An 18403-nucleotide genomic window follows, 5' to 3' on the forward strand; every position below is an offset into this window, starting at 1 on the left:
TACAGACACGCCCCCGGAGAGATTCCTGAGGTTTCCTGGCTGCTTGTATCTGGAGGGGGTGGGAGTCACACACCTGCTAATGTGGATTCCGCTGGGAAGGAATTCTGTCTGCGGAACTCTGGTGATGTCACCTCTCTGCTATGGCGGGCCCCAGGCTCCTTGCCGGAGTGTCCTAAGGGAGGGGTGGGACTGGTCTGTCTCTGGTTGGTTTCAGCTCCTGGTTCGCTATTTCATGAAGGCTTGGCGAGAGACCTCTTCCTAGAGTCCCTGCACCGCTCCTGCTGCGCTGTGCCTCAGAGGCTATCCGCCCTGACGCGGGGGCCGCGTGCAGGCAGCAGAGAGTCGCCGAATCGCGCGGGCAGCGGCTGGCGGGTCTGGACCTCTGCGCTGCGTGGCGGAGATTCACTCGTCTAGCGCAAACTGTCACCTCCAAAAATCCTACCGATTCCCGGCCTGTCTCTCTTTAGTGGAATTTTGCTAGGAGTTTCTCAGCAGGTCGAATCTAAGCGTATCCATGCGTCTTTCTGACCCCATTGTTGAGGAGGTACTGAAAGCGCTGCCTCCCCTCTCGCCGCCATGTTGGATCCATTTCATGTTATTTCAACCCAAATTACACACACTGACCCAAAATTATAATTTAACAAATTCTGGGTACTGGGAAGATGGCAGAATAAAGGGGTCACTTCCCTGGTGGATCCATAGCATGAACTAAGAAAAGCACATAGGCAGCTTTTCAACAAGGTGGGTGAATGATCAAGAATTAGAGGGGATATTAATGGAATTTAATGCTGGACCTTCAAAACAAATCAGGGACTCAGGAGATCTTGCGTAATAAAGGAGAAGATCCCCAGTCCCACAGCCATGACAACAGCTGGAGGTGCAAACCAGAGCAGTCCCTATGTAAACATAGTAAAGCAATAAAGGAATTAAAGAAACCCCAATTCTTGGGAAGACTTGGGCATGTGGAGTATGGAGAGTTTAGAGATAAGAGACACTGTTCTGAAAAACATTAAGCTTTGCCATGTAGTATCCATGAACAGGAGGGAAACCACCATATCTCTCAGCAGTGTGCATGGATAACAGAAAAAGAACTATTCTGCAGCCCTGGCACAGGGGCCAATAACTGGGGGAACCAATTACTGGCAGACCCAAGTCTGTCTGGAAAAAAACAAGCCAGACAAACCCATACTATGTGACAGAAAGTGTACCTAAGTGATCAGGAGAAAATCAAGCATGAAGAGAGGTTTACACATGGGGAATACTGGTCGCTAAAACTCACCTGACTTCCCTCACCCACTCCAGTCTGGCTGTTTACAGGACTGGCTGGGAGAGAAGTGCCTGATTGGGAATTTGGGAACAAAGCACCCCAAACAAACCAAGATGTTCCAACAATAGAATTCATTGACAACATGGTAAAAGACATGCCAGAGAAGGAGTTTAGAATGTACACAGTTAAATTGATCCATGGCGTACAGGACAATGTAAGGAGTAAAATCAGAGGTAAATTTCAGGAGGTAAAAGACCTCTTCAATAAAGAGATAGAGATTCTGAAAGAAATCAAGCAGAAATCCTTGAAATGAGGAAATCAATAAACCAAATTAAAAATTCAATGGAAAGCATCACCAACAGACTAAACCACTTGGAAGACAGAACTTCAGGCAATGAAGATAAAATATATAGTCTTGAAAATAAAGTTGATTAACACACAGAGACGATGGTAAGAAACCATTAATAGAACTTCCAAGAATTATGGGGTAAAAAGATCAAATTTAAGATTTATCAGGATAGATGAAGGAGCAGAGATACAAAACAAAAGAAGGCACCATCTTTTCAATGAAATAATATCATAAAATTTCCCAAACCTAATGAATGAAATGGAAAATCAAATACTAAAGGACCCAAAATGTCCAAAGTTACAACAGACCAACACCAAGGTACATTATATTGAAAATGCCTAATACCCAGAGTAAGGATAGAACTTTAAAGACTGTGAGAGAAAAATATCAGATTATGTATACGGGGAAAACAATTCGGATCTTAGCTGATTTCTCAACCCAGACCCTCAAAGATAGGAAGTCCTGGAATAACATATACCAAGTCCTGAAATAAAATGGATGCCAACCAAGAATTCTATATCAAGCAAAATTAAGCTTCATATTGGAAGATGCAATAAAAAACCCTCCATGGTAAAAAAATAAAATAAAATAAAATAAAGTTAAAAGAATTCACAATTACAAATCCTTTACTACAGAACATTCTCAACAAACTATTCCATGAATATGAAATTTTTAAACCAGCAAAGGGAGGAATTACACTAAAGAAATAGTCAATCAAAGGAGAAACTGATTCAAATTAAAAGCTAGAAATAAACCAAAAGGACTGAGAATACAAATCATGTCTCAATAATAACCTTTAACATTAATGGCCTAAACTTGTCAATCAAAAGACATAGACTAGCAGACTGGATTAAAAAAGAAGACCCAACAATATGCTGTTTCCAATAGTCTCACCTTATAGGCAAAGACATCCATGGACTGAAGGTGAAAGGTTGGGAAAAAAACATGTCACTCACATGGATTGCATAAACCAGCAGGAATTTCTATCCTCATATCACATAAAATGAACTTCAAGCTAAAGTTAATCAGAAGGGACAAAGGAGGACATTTCATATTGCTTGAGGGAATTCTACATCATCAAGACATAACAATCTTAAATAGTTATGCCCCAAACAATGGAGCATCTATGTACATCAAAAAAAATACCTTCTCAATTTTAAGAATCAAAGAGACCACAACACAATAATACTGTGTGACTTTAATACACCTCTCTCACTACTTAATAGATTAATAGATCTTGCAAACAAAAACTAAACAAAGAAATTATAGAACTCAATAATACAATCAATAATTTAGACTTAACAGTCATACACAGAATATTCCATCCATCCATGAGTGAATGTACTTTCTTCTCAGTAGCACAGGATCCTTCTCTAAAATAGACCATATCTTATGACACAAAGCAACTCTTACTAAATACAAAAAAATAAAGATAATGCTCTGCATTCTATCAGATCATAATGGAAAGAAATTAGAAATCTAATATAGAATAAAAATAGAAGCTACTGTAACAGCTGGAGACTAAATAAAATGCTACTGAATGACAAATGGATAGCAGAAGAAATCAGGAATGAAATATAAAAGTACTTAGATTTATAAATGAGAATTGTAATACTACTTATCAAAATCTCTAAGATACTATGAAGGCAGTGCTAAGAGGAAAGTTCATTGCATTGAGATCATTCATTAAAAGAATACAGTCAATGAATAAATGACCAAAAATTACATCTCAAAGCCCTAGAAAAAGAAGAATGAATTTACACCAAAAGCAGTAGAATACAGGAAAAAATTAAAATCAGAACTGAAATCAATGAAATTGAAGCAAGATACAATTCAAAAAATTAACAAAACAAAAAGTTGGTTCTTTGAAAAAATAAATAAAATTGATAAACCCTTAGCCACACTAATGAAGAAAAAGAGAAAGAAAACTCAAATTACTAAAATTTGTGATAAAAAAGGAAATATCATGGCAGACACTACTGAAATACAGAAGTTAATTGGAAACTATTTTGAAAATTTATGATCCAATAAAATAGAAAATCTTGAAGACTTCAACAGATTCTCAGCATAGTTCTATAAGACCTTCAAAGAAGAATTAACACCAACCCTCCTTAAATTATTCCATTGCAACAGAAAAGGAAGGAACCCTTCCAAACTCATTCTATGAAGCTAGTATCACTCCTACTCCAAAACCAGACAAAGACACAATAAGGAAGGAAAACTTCAGACCAATATCTCTGATGAACATAGATGCAAAAAATCTCAATAAAATTCTGGCAAATCACATACAAAAACTTATTAAATAGATAGCGCACCACAACCAAGTGGGTTTCATTCCAGGGATGCAAAGTTGGCTCAACATACAGAAATTAATATACATAACACATCACATCAATAGACTTAAAGATAAGAATCATACGATTATCTCCATAGATGTAGAAAAAGCATTTGACAAAATACAGCTCCTCTTCATGTTTAAAACACTAGAAATACTAGGGATAATAGGAACATACCTCAACATTGTAAAAGTTATTTATGCTAAACCTAAGGCCAACATCATTCTAAATGGAGAAAAATTAAAAGCATTCCCTCTAAGAACTGAAATAAGACAAGGATGCCCTATTTCACCACTTTTATTCAACATAATCCTCAAAATTCTAGCCAGATCAATTAGACAGAATAAAAAAATTAAAGGGATACATATAGAAAAAGAAGAACTCAAACTATCACCATTTGGCCACTACATAATTCTATATTAAGAAGAAAAAAAATCCACCAGAAAACTTCTAGAACTAATAAATAAATTCAGCATACTAGCAGAATATAAAATTAACAACCATAAATCAAATGCATTCTTTTTTAAATTTCTTTTTGGTGCTGGGATTGAACCCAGGTCCTTACACATACAAGGCAAGCACTCTACCGATTGAGCTATATCCCCAGCCCCATCAAATGCATTCTTATACATTAGTGATGAGCACTGAAAGAGAAAATAGGAAAACTATCCCATTCACAATAGCCTCAAAAAAATGGGGAGTCAATTTAACAAAAGAGTTGAAAGACCTCTACAATAAAAACTACAGAACACTAAAGAAAAAAAACTGAAGTAGACTTTAGAAGATGGAAAGATCTCCCATGCTCATAGATAGGCAGAATTAATATGGTCAAAATGGCCACACCACTTAAAATGTTATACAGAATTAATGCAATTCTTATTAAAATTCCAGTGACATTCTCATATTAATAGAAAAATCAATCATAAATTTCATTGGAAAAATAAGAGACACAGAATAGCCAAAGTAATCCTTAGTAAGAAAAGTGAAGCCGAAGCCACCACAATGCCAGACTTCAAATTGTACTACAGAGCCACAGTAAGAGAAACAGCATGGTATTTCCATAAAAACTGTAGACCCATAGTACAGAATAGAAGGCACAGAGACAGACTTACATAAATACAATTATCTCACACAAGATAAAGGCATCAAATACAAACATTGAAGTAAAGACAGGATCTTCAACAAATGGTGCTGGGAAAACTGGAAATCTATACATAGCAAAATGAAATTAAAATTGTTTCCCTCACCCTTCACAAAATTCAATTAAAAGTGAATGAAGGACTTTGGCACTAGAACACAGACCTTGCACCGAATAGAAGAAAAGTAGTCCCAAATCTTCACCATGTTGGCTTAGGAATGAACTTCCTTAACAAGACTCCTAAGTTGTAAGACGTAAAATCAAGAATCAATTAATGGGATGGAATCAAACAAAAAAGCTTCTTCACAGCAAAGGAAACAATCAATAACACGAAGACAGCCTACAGAATAATAGAAAATCTTTACAATGTGCATCTATGATAGAGCATTAATCCCTAGGATATTAAAAGAACTCAAAAAACTTAACACCAAAACAAACAAATAACCCAATCACCAAAAAACCAAGTAACCCAATCAATAAATGGGCTAAGAAACTGAACAGACCTTCACAGATGAAGGAATATAATCAATCAACAAATATATGAAAAAATGCTCAACATTTTTAGCAATTAGAGAAATGCAAATCAAAACTACTCTAAGATTTCATTTCCCCCTAGTCAAAATGGCAATTATCAAGAATACAAGCAACAATAAATGTTAGCAAGGATGTGTGGGAAAAGATACACTCATACATTGCTGTTGCAACCATTATGGGAAGTAGTATGGAGATCCTCAGAAAACTTGGAATGGAACCACCATTTGACCCAGTTATCCCACTCCTAGATTCATACCCAAAGGATTTAAAATCAGCATACTACAGTGATGCAGCCACATCAATGTTTACAGCAGCTCAATTCACAATAGCCAAATTATGGAACCAACCTAGATGTCCTTCAATAAGTGAGTGGATAAAAAATGTGGCATATATACACAATGGAATATTACTCAGCCTTAAAGAAGAATGGAATTATGGCATTTGCAGGTAAATGGATGGAGCTGGAGAGTATCATGCAAAGTAAAATAAGTCAGTCCCAAAGAACTAAAGGTTGAATGTTTTCTCTGATATGTGGATGTTAATTCACAATGGGGGTGGGGCCAGGCTTCAATAGAGGTATTTTGAATTAGACAAAGGGGAGTGAAGGGAGGGGAGGGTGTATGGGAGTAGAAAGGATAATAGAATGAATCAGACATTAATACCCTATGTGCATATATGATTACAAGACAGATGTAATTCTATACCATGTACAAGGAGAAAAATGATAAGTTACATTCCATTTATGTATGATGTATAAAATGTCATTCTAATATCATGTATAGCTAATTAGAATAAATAAAAAATATTTTGGGAATAGCCATACCAACATTCTGAATAGTAGTGATTTATTAAGTGACCCTCTGATAAAAATACAGTTTTTTTTTCTTGAACACTTATTGAATGTCTATTCAAGAAAATGTAGAGGATTCTTTAATACTGCTTCCACTTAAAGAACATTACCAGCCCTTAATATTCTAATCTGTCTCCACTTAACAATATGAGAATTGATGGAAAGCATTAATGTGTCTTCAAGGGGGAAATGAATTAATTTCCATTTATAATTCTCCTCTTACCAAGAAGAAATTATTTTAAGATCTGTCTTCATATTTTGCAAATGCTGACTAATTTTTTAAATATTTTTTGGAACTCATATGAGTATGAATTAAAATTCATTCACCTAAAGTATTTCAAGAAAAAAGGGACAGGCTCTTCAATATTTCTCAAGACAAAATATCATTTTCCCTTGGGGAAATGAGAACTCTTTTCAGTGACTGAGTTACCATCTGGAAAACAGGTAATTCTCCAGCATTTTGAATTGCTTTCCTTGATTGGACTGCAGTTTGGTATGGGATGTCAAAGGAGGAAAATGTACACACCAAAGTGATTGATTAAAGATGAAAACTCTATGGTTTTTGTCCCAGCATAACAGAGATTATTAAAAATAATATATACCAGGATGCTGAAAGCTACTAATGAGCCATGCCTAAGTCTCTACATTGCTAGTCATGCCATCCTGTGCTCCTCTGGCTGTGCAAAGGAACATCTAATGAAGACATTCTCATCTTACTGAAGTAGTCACATGAACAGTAATCTTTCTGTTTCCTGAGGCAGCCTAAAATACTGCCTGCCAAATACAATTACCAGCAAAAGCCTATCAATTGCCTATTACCTTGTTAACATGTTCACAATGAGCCAACGTGAAATGAACACAATAATGGCATAGTTCATTTGAAAACCTTGTTTATGGTGCTCATCAAGTTCTGAGTGTCAGAGAGAATATTATATGATAAGGCTAAGCAAGTATTTTCAGATGCAAATACAATGTGCCAGGTTTGCTGAAATTGATTTCAGTCACTAATATAGTGTTGGTGTTTTCTAATACCTGCGGACTACTTAGTTACTATTTGATAAAAATGTTTGGAAAGGTTGTATGTCAGCTCTGAACCTACATAAAGCATATGGAGATAAGCAATGTGTCAGTCTGGGTATATGAACATTAAGAAAAGCATTTTACTTTCATACATCTCATCTGGAGAAATGCCAATTCTTCATTTGCAACATCTAACTCAACTTATAGGACTTAGTACTCTATCAAGCAAAAAAAAAAAAAAAAAAAAAAAAAACCTCAGCTTGCAGTGGAGTAATATTTGTGCATTTAATGTTCTTGCATTGGAAGTGGGGGAAAAATTGGTAGAGAAAGGGAGAGATGAATGGAGGGAGGAAAGAAAGAAGAAAGGAAGGAAGAAGGGAGGAAAGGAACGTTGGTTCTACTCATGTTTCACAAACTTCCTCATTTAATTTATATACAACCCATGAGGTATAAATAAATTAATTAATTAACAAAAGTATGAGTGTGATGGTTAATTTATGTGTCATCTCCACTGGACCATGGGGTACTCAGATAGTTGGGCAAACATTCTGGGTGTTTTTGTAAGTATATTTTTCAATGAGATTAACAGTTGAATCAGTAGACTAAGTAAAGCAGATTACCCTCAATCATGTGGTGGGCTTTGTACAATCCATTGAAGGGATGGACTGAACAAAAGGCTGACCCTTTCCCATATGGTAGAAAATCGTCCAGTAGGGTATTCTGGTGGAAAATGCATGGTAGTAGATTCTGTTGGACCCTCTCCTCCACCCACCACCCTGATATAGGTAATGCCCTCCTTAGGTGGTTACTGTCCCCAACTCCTGGTTTTCTTTCAGTCCACTTACATTCTCATGTTCTATCAATCCTCCAGGCAACATCCTTGGTAAAACATAAAATGGCTCCAGTCCAGCTTACTGGCCATGGAGAAGCAATCACCCCTCCTCTGACAGCTATTCAGAGTGTGCATTTACTTCCAACCACTATAGCATCACACCTTTACCTCCTGCCCAGAGCACTTCACCACCTTGTCTGTCCCCTACACTGTTTCCTCAACTGGGACTCAAGACTCCTGGTTCTATCACCAAATTTCTAAGGCTCTCCAAATGATCTGCTTGAAGAACTCCCAAGCCTGATAAGAGGGAGGATGTGGCTGCTTTTGGAAGGGAAGAGGTGAGACTTGCTGGACAGATTTACTCAGATAAATCTTCCTCATAAAATCCCAACTCGACTCACTAGAATTTTCTTAATTTCCTTGAAGTGGGAAAGGAATTCAAGATCATGAAACTACCTCTAGGATACTTATTTACAAGGGCCACTCAGTGGTCTCACATCTCACTTTAAAACTGCACATTTATTGTGTCTTGGGGCCATACAGGAAAATCAATTAAATAAAGCACCCAACACTGACCATCTTGACCTTACAGTCTCACTTCCACATTTCCCTACCTGTAGTTCCTGTGCTCAACTTCCAGATAAATTCTATACACTAAAATCCTTTTCTCAAATTCTGCTGTGCCGGAACCTAAACTCAGATACTCCTATACTCCAAATCATTCTGCTACACTAGCATACCAGATGCTGGCCTCTAAATTTGCACACATAGCCTAGAGCAAGAGCCTTTAGGAAAAGTAGCCATGGATGAGAGCAAATCCCACTGTGATGGTGGCCAGTTCCAGGGCCTAACAAGTGAGCACTTTCAGGTCACTGATAATTTGATAACATGAGCACACTTAACTCCAGGGAGTCAGACTGCAACCTGCTACATATTTCAGGATGACCAAGAAGTGGTAGCTTGCCTGGTGGTAGCTTTAAGCTACTTGTAACTTGCGGTCACAGTGAAGAGTTTCATTGTCCTTAAAAAGATGTCAGTTATTAGTAGAGCCAGTAGCAAATCAGCCTTCCAGATCTTAATTGCTGTTACCAACGGCAACCTAGTGGGATTTGTCTCTTACCTAGTTTTAAACTCAGATCAGCACCTCTTCGATTCTGACTATTAAATACACAGTGTGGAAATAAATCCACTAAATGTAGCATTTATTTGCTCAAGTGAAATCACACCAATCTGTATATCTATCTTTGGTTCACAGCAAGAGCTTATATATAATTATATAAAGATTGTTCAGTAGAGGTAAAAATTACACACCATGTGGATATGAAGTATGGAAGCTTAGAAAAATAAAAGACATAAACATGAATAGTATTATTGGACATTCATTTACTAAGTTCTCTTTATGCACCAGACACTATGCCAGGCAATGAAGATAGGAAAGACATTAGCCCCGTCTTTTAAGGGAATCACAGCCTGGTAGGGGAGATAGCTATATAAAGAGAAGATGTGATAAAAACTCAAGTGTTGGTACAGAGCTATAAGCTGCTTGCAAGGGGAACAGAGAGGAAGCAGCATGTTTGAAAGCTAACAGAGTTACCAAAGTCCACAGCAAGAAGGTAAAGCTTAGGAGTGGGAGGTATAGCTCAATTGGTGGAGTGGTTGCCTCATATGTACAAGGCCCTGGGTTCAATCCCCAGCAACACACACACACACACACACACACAGTGAAGCTTGAATTGATTCTTTAACAGAGATTATCTTCAAAAGTCAAAAAGTAGAGAAAAATCTCACACAGAAACACTAATGAGAACAAAAACTGAAAGTAGAGAGAGCACAGGATATTCCCCATTAGAAATCAAAGTGAAAACTGAATCTGGACAGGTACATGCACACTCAAAAGACCATTTTAGAAGGAATTAGCTACATTTTATATTTTAGCATATTTTTGCGAACAAATATATAAGTAGAAGCCATATAATCTGCAAATGGCAAACACAATTCAGGTTGTTTTCAAGAAATGAGAGGGGAGAGGAGACTCAGGTTGATCACTACACAAATGTATGAGAAGCAGGTTCTTTAACAGCACGTCTTCATTTCCAGTTTCCCAGTTCAACTGAAGTTGTTCCCCCCCATCCCCAGATGTTTGCCAGGATGCAATCTTGTTAAATTGCATTCCAATTCTCCCTCCAAAGCTAGTTCAGAAAGGATACTTTGCTAAGAAACTTTGAGTTCAGTTGTTAGCTCCATAGTAGATGATCCAAGCCGGAAAGCCTATTTGCCTTACAATATATCCTGGGGGTGTTTCCTAAGGATAGTTTCTCTGTGTTTCAAACACTAAAAGAACAAAGCAATTACTTTCCTGGGAAACAGAAAATCAGAACGGCACAGGTTATCAAAAAACTTAAGCAAGCTGAAGTGTCAGCATTAAAATTCAGTTTCTGTGGACAGGAGGGAAGATGGCTGTAACCCCTGCTAGCCTCAGTGGCGAGGACAGAGGCACTCTATAATGTCCTTACAAGACCAGCCGCCTCAATGTTAAACAGCATGCTCACACCAGCTCCATTAAAGGTTTGGGGACGGCCCTGGAAGCACTCAGTCCCTGCGTTCCCAGCGTGGAGACAGCATTCCCCTTGCAAATGAGCTCATCCTCATCCAGCATGTCTGTCATCTCAGATCATTACCATTCCCTCTGCTCCCCTCCATGTCAGAGAAAGGGGAAAGAATGTGCTTCTGGAAAACAATTCAATGAGCATTTGAAGGCAGTGGGGCTTGCTCAGCTGCTCTCAGATGTCCCTGAGCTCCACACTGTATCCCCCCAGTGGCCATTTCAGCACAGCTGGGCTCTTTCGGAAATGGCTGTGAAATGTACTGTGAAAAGAAGGGATGGCAAAACTCTACTTAATGACAAAGGAGAAGCTCACCAACCAGACAGTGTGGTTCAGGTTGTTGGTCTTTTCATCAATGATCAACAGCATATCTGCCACCTTTACAGATATGGAGTTAACAATGAAGGCAAGCGTGGCTGGCTGGTGGGGATGGGCTTGTGGGCAAAGGATCTCCAGGTGATTAAATAGACCTCAGCTTCTTTGGCTCCCTTAGGCATGTGCATGTTCTCCTGATGTCCAATTTTAAAGCTCCCTGTACCTACCATCTTCTCTCCATACAATCCTTCCTTTCATAAACTGAGTAAACGTTACTTTAATGTTAACCATACTCATAATACTTAATTTATGCACTTGTTTGCTGGGCATTGAGTTTTTTAAGTCATCTATTAATTCATTCTGATAGCATAATTTCCATAATGTAATTTCTTTGGTAGAAAGGAAATGTCTTTTCTACATCATATTTTTTCCAGGTACCATTATGGATGTTCCATTTAGCTTTGCAATTAGTCTTGTACTTAACGTATCCTGACTTCACAGAGACACATTTACTATTTTCATTGCCTGATGCTATTTAAAAAAAAAAAATGTTCAGTATAGATGAGTGGTTCATGTTTCTTCAGCAATTTTGATAGTTGAATGGCCAAGCATATGGGTGGGGCACATGCATGCTGTGTTCTTCCTGCAACTGGTCTACATTGTTCCTTCTACATAACTGTCTTTCTCTTTTCCTCACACCTCCCTCTTCAAATATCTGATTATTTATCTTTCTAATGACTATTGACTTTCAATCATCAGTTTACAAATAACATGTTCAAACCTTCTACTTTTTTTTTTAAAGATAGAGAGGAGAGAGAGAGAGAGAATTTTTTAATATTTATTTTTCAGTTTTTAGTGGACACAACATCTTTATTTTATTTGTATGTGGTGCTGAGGATCGAACCCAGCACCCCGCGCATGCCAAGCGAGCGCGCTACCGCTTGAGCCACATCCCCAGCCTTCAAACCTTCTACTTCTATCCCTAAACTAAGACATAGGCTAAGGTCCCTCCCTGATGTCACCCAGAACACTGGCATTCTCCCCACCCCACTGCATTTGCCTCTATTTGCTTATCTACATCCCTCCTGATTACGATTTGAAATTGTAAATTACTTCAATAAGAGAAGCTATGCTTTTGTTTGTTTTCCCATTACATCCCTGTTTTTAAACATCTGGCATATTGTTGGACCACATGTTCTACCCCAATTTGGCCAGTGAAATTATTAATATCTCCCTCTTTCACCCTCAAAAGTGTCACAAGTGGATAATACATGACATGGTTGCATTTATGATCCATCCATCGGAAAAAGATGATATTCTGTTTCTAAAGCATCTGCTTTTGAATCTGCACTCTAGTATGCCTTTGTTGTGCGACCTTGATCTTGTGTTTCTTGCCTCTTTAATCCTAGTTTCATTATCTATAAAACAGGGTTATGATAATATCTGCCCAAAAGGTTATTCTGAGAAATACTGGAAAAAATAACACAGTGAAAATTACTTTGAAAACAGGAAAATTGCTAAGTACATCACGGTCACCACTCCATCACTATAGTATGAATATATATGGTAGTGTATACAGACAGAAACACTTGTGAAAAAAGCAGGAAAAAATCATGAGGTAATAAAAAGATTTACAAAAAAAAAAAACAGACTCTTGAATTCTAAGCTTAATTCTGTTGTTAAATGGTAATGGTCATGTCCCCTTCTCAGGGTATCCCAACCTGTACATAGAAGAGGTGATCCCCAAGGGTACATTTAGCTCTAAAACACCTTGGTTTGTCTTTGAATGAGGTGTTTCATACCATTTCTAGATAAATCCTTATCCACAGAAATATTTCATTTGTTTTAAATGGTGTAAATGTACTTAAATGTAAATACTTTTAAGAAAAGTCTAGACTACTTCACCTGCTATCAGTTACACACTCCAAGATCAAGAATTGCTCAGTTGTGAAGTAACTGATCTAGAGAAAGGTGCAGAGTGGCCATAAAGTGCCAAAATATTTTTAAGTAATTGATGGCTACCTTCAAAGTGCTTGGAGTCTAACATTACTATAATCTGAATGTTCCCCAAAGGCCCGTGTGTTAAAAATGTATCCCGAGCATGGCACCATTGGGCGGTAGGACCCAATGGGGGGATGGTCCTTAAGTCACTGGGGACATGCCCTGAAAAGGGATATAATATTCTTTTCCCTGCCTCTCTTTTGATTCCTGACTCCTAATGTAAGTGGTTTGGTTCCATCCCATTGTCCTGCCCTGAGGTGCTACCTTACCACAATCCCAAGGCAAATAGAATATGGATTGAAACTTCCAAAACATGAGCCCTAATATGCCTTTTCTCTTTATACAGTTATTATCTCAGGGTATTTTGTTATAGTAACAAACAGATGACTAACACAAGTAGTCAAGCCCTTTGTGTCATTCTTCCTGACTTCTGGCTTTAGAATGCTTTCCTCTTTTTGATTTATGTGTTAAAAGATTGAACACATAAGCAAAAGCAGAACCTCAAATATTGCTTGCTTGCTCAAGGAATGTAAAGGTCTATTTTAGCACCTTCACTAATTTATCTGCCACTGCAAATTTATTCCAGAAGAAGGAATTGATTGCTTTTAACTAAATTTAGTAAAGGATATCAACATATACCATACTGATTTTGAGTTTCAATCTATTGCCCTAAAAGTCATAGCATGCCATAAAGTTTCAGATGGAAATACCTTTGAGTTGCATCAGATTTGAAAGAAATTCAATGTGTGGTTTTAGGTATCTTATCACAAAAAAGTCAATCAACTTTGAAGTCAGACAGACCTGGGTTGAAATCTTGACTCTGCCATTTATGAAATGTGTGATTATAGGTGGCTACTAAACCACGGTTGCCTCATCTTTTCATAAGAACTATGCATGTCTTTGGGGGATTTAATAAGAATTAAATGGAACTGGGCTGGGGTTGTAATTTAGTGGTAGACTGCTTACCTAGCACATGTAAGGCACTGGATTTGATTCTCAGCACCACATAAAAATATATAAATAAACAATAAAGGCATTGTGTCCATCTACAAATGAAATATTTTTAAAAGAATTAATTGGGGGCTGGGGATTTAGCTCAGTTGGTAGAGTGCTTGCCTCACATGCACAAGGCCATGGGTCCAATCCTCAGCACCACACAAAAAAGAAGAAGAAAATAATTAAATGGAACTGTATGTGTAAACATCTGTGATAGAGCTTTACATTTTTCAAACACTGTGTATACATATTTCTGTGTCTATCTGTATGCATTCAATAAACACTGCCCTGTTTTCTCCTGAACGCTACTCTTATTCTCATCCTTGCTACTTTATTCTTGAATTTATTCCAGAACTTCATTCTGATGTTAGGAAACCAACTATCCACAGACAGATCTTCTTAAAGCCCTAAGTCTGCTCAGTTCAGTGAGTATTTCTGACTTCAAAGTCCTCTTCACTGTGTTATGTTCTATCATCTTGAACCTCCCTCATATCATTGCCAAAAATTTTCCTGAACTACCATCATTGATTGTGGTTCCCTTGGGTCCTAGATTTACTTAATGGAATAAACATGCACTGATGGTGACTTCAACTTCCTTACTCCCTGATCATTTGCCCCCAAATACTTCTACATTGTGGGTCTAGTGCTGTCCTGTCTCAGCAAAGTGGCTGCACTTGCTCTTGGTGGGGGGTAGTAGGTTATTTGAATTGTAATGTCTCTAATGCTAGGTGATTAAGACTTGGATAAGAAACATTAGGTTGATTAATAATGTACAGATGATGGATTTATGTGCTTGAAATTAGCCCTAAGAATCATCAATTGGGTATTTTCATGAAGCTCTATGTGATTATACTCTGATGATTTTCAGATATTCTTCTTTGGTATTTGGAGAAGAGAGGATCTCAATTCTTCCTTTTAGCTCAAAATTTCTGTGAATCGTCTCTGAGTACTTAAATCAGATCCTAATATTTTTTAATCATATGCTATTGTACAGGTATCTTAAATAACCAAGGCATGGGGTTTTTGTTGTTGTTGCTTTTATTTGTTTGTTTGTTTAAGAGAGAATCCTTAGCAATAATTTAAAAGATCTAGATAATGGGCTTCTTGACCTTGCTTTCATACTTAAGGCCTCAGAATATCTCATAATCCTCTATTTATTACATATGATAGTGTTTCATTATAAATATCTAATATATGACACTTATATTTGACTAGACCTTTAATTCCTCATAGAAGGATGGAGAACAGGAAACCAAAATGGGAAAGGCATATCTCAGGAACAGAGTGGGGTTTTGGGACTTCCCAAAGTCATCCCATGTGGTTTACAAATGTAGGAGCTTCCAAAAGTGTACCAGGAAAGGGTGTGGTGCCCCAAGTATATCCCCTCAGTCCAGCCAGGTCACCTTGATCAAAGAGAAGCCTCACCTATTTGTTCCCATATGCCTATAAGATAATATCATTTCTACATGCATCATGTAGTGTTAGGAGGAGCTGGGGTTGTGGCTCAGTGGTAGAGTGTTTGCCTGGCATGTGTGAGGCCCTGGGTTCAATCCTTAGTACCACATATTAATAAATAAATAAAATAAAATATCCATTGACAACTAAAAAAATACATATTAAGAAAATAGTGTTAGGAGTCACTGTTTTTGCTCTTTAACCCTATTTTTTATTATCTGCAACGACAAAGGATACAGTGTTTTGCTCAAGGCTATACAATTTGTGGAATTATCTGAATTAGTGTCATTGGTTTAATGTCACCCCAGGGTAACTCCTTAGGGTTTGTTCATGTTCTAATTCCTATCAGCCAGAGACAAAATATGACAACTTTCTGCCTTTCTAAGTGATTAGGCTATGGGACTTCAAATCCAGCTGACAGCTGATAAGAAATAAAACAGGACCACTGTAAAGAAGGGGTAAAATGATATTTTAGTTCCAGCAGCCAGGAGCAAGGAAGAGTCCTGTAGGTTTGAGGATAGTATTAATGAAGCAAATCATGGGTATTTAATAGCCCTGAAATGAAAGACTGTATAATACAACAAAGAGGAGGAAAATGTCTTCAAAACTCCCACATAGGCATTCGTATAATAAATACCTTTCTAATAAATAATAAAAAGTGTTGATTCAGAAATTTTTCTGTTGAGATTGATCATAATTTATCCATGCCTGAGAAACAAAATATATAGTTTGTAGTCAAATGCTCTAATTATTCTTCTATCTAAATCACTGTCTTCCCTTTGACCTAATAAAAAGAATGTCGACCCTCTGATTTGTATGAACTTTATGCCAAATATATTTCATCCTCATAAAAAATACAAAAAAAATTTCTCATTCAAATGTCAAGGATTTTTTTCACTGCTTTTCTTCATAAATAAGTGAGTTACTATAACAAAAGTTAGTCCTATTTTAGAGAATGACAGAAACAGATTACACAGGATTTAGAAAAACTAGTGGGGGGTCCTGACTTCAGGCAGAGCAGGATTTATAAACTCCCAAAATATTATCAGGATCTAGTTCAACTTGATCTCCAACATGCAATTCTCTTTGTTGGCTTCTTCCTCTCATAGCCTTCCCATTTGGCCATAAAATGGGAACAAGCTCTAGTCATATCCTTTCAGATACCCTTCCAAAATAGAAAAATGAGACTTCTCATCAAACTTTACCAGGAAAAACAAATTTAATTTGCTTAGGTAACAGGTCAAATCCTGGACCAATTTTTGTGGCCAGGAGAATGCATGGCTGTTATTGTCTTAGTGTTATGGGTTTCATAGAGTGCTAGAGCCATATGGTCTGAGAGGCAAAGTAATAGCTCCCAGAAGAAAAATAATGGATGATTATCACTAGGATAAAAGAATTAAAGGTGGAAAAACAATAGCAGATGTCCTATTCTCTGCTCTATCCTAATTTTTGCACCACCTACTTACTATGTACTGTCTATAATCCAGTATCTGTAGCTATCAGACCCCTATTTTAGGAACCACCATTTGAAGGTTCAGACTAATCCAACCAGACATTTTGATCTCTGAACATCAACAAAAATGCAATCCTTCCCTACATCCATTGTGGTTTAAAACTTAAAGTCAGATCCTGTACTTTCTTTCTTTTCCTGCTCTGTTTCCCCCAGTAAATGTAGCCATCACTTAGAACTTCAGTTATTGGGAAACAAATTGTTTGAAATCCTTTGCTCTCTCAGAGATTGCTTCTACCATAAGCTAGTAACAATCAGAATCTTGTTTGTTCTCCAAAAAAGTCTACATTCCTTATAACTCTATCAAGAGAGGGGTATTTTTTTCCCACATGACCTATGTTCTTGGTGTTCTCCGAGTAGTGGCCACACACTACTCCAGTAATTGCATAAAACTCTTTCTCCTCATTTAACCTCCTCCCTGGCATAGACTTCATAGCTGATTGCCTCAATCATTCCTTGTAAGCCTCAGCTTGCCCCTATATAATAAATTGGAGGCAATTACTCGGTCTTCATAAGAGAAACTGTATGGCTTAAATGGGTACCTGATGCAAAGTTCTGTGCACAATACCTAACTTACATATGCTTAGTACATGCCAGGTGTAATTATTTTCATATGGGTGAGCTTACAGGCAAATAGCCATATCTTCTTTATTATATTTTATGGCTTCATCATTCTTTCAATTAAAAATTTTCACTTTATATTAAATGGAGTAATTTTAATCTAGTAGACTAAGCCATTGTATTCATTCTTCTGGTATCTGTAGACATCCAAATAGAGACCAAATATAGAATATTCATGAGTAGAATCCTTAATTATTGACACAATGTTCTCAAACTCTTTCCTAAATGACACAGATAACTAATAGTGAATTTTGAGAGAAAGAAGATTAGCGTTACTGAGTTCTTACCATGGGCCAACTAGGAGATGCAACGTACTTCACTCAAATTTCACAACTACCTTATTGCTAATTTTCTTCAACAAAATATTATTAAATAAACCCTATGCTTTAGCTTTAAATACACAAGATGACAAGCACATGTTCCCAATGTTTTTCGAAGCCAGTAGGGAAGATAGATTAAGCAAATCAACAATTACAATGCAGTGTGATAAATACCAAGACAAAGTGATGTGCAGAAGACAGAGTAGGGGTAGATTGCTTGAGGGAGGTAAAAACTGAACTGCATTTTGAAGGACTT

At 37.2% G+C, this 18403-nt stretch overlaps 1 protein-coding gene across 2 annotated transcripts in view; it reads right to left on the reverse strand.

Annotated features, from left to right (window-relative positions):
• The window catches only part of Nell1 (neural EGFL like 1), an 840108-nt gene that overhangs the window by 306512 nt on the left and 515193 nt on the right, over positions 1 to 18403 (reverse strand). The gene's annotated exons all lie outside the window — the stretch shown is intronic.

The sequence above is a fragment of the Marmota monax genome, unplaced genomic scaffold (assembly GCF_021218885.2).
Source record: "Marmota monax isolate L192 unplaced genomic scaffold, Marmota_monax_Labrador192_F-V1.1 WCK01_AAM20220418_F8-fsc00061, whole genome shotgun sequence".
In the NCBI taxonomy this organism is placed as follows: Eukaryota; Metazoa; Chordata; class Mammalia; order Rodentia; family Sciuridae; genus Marmota; species Marmota monax.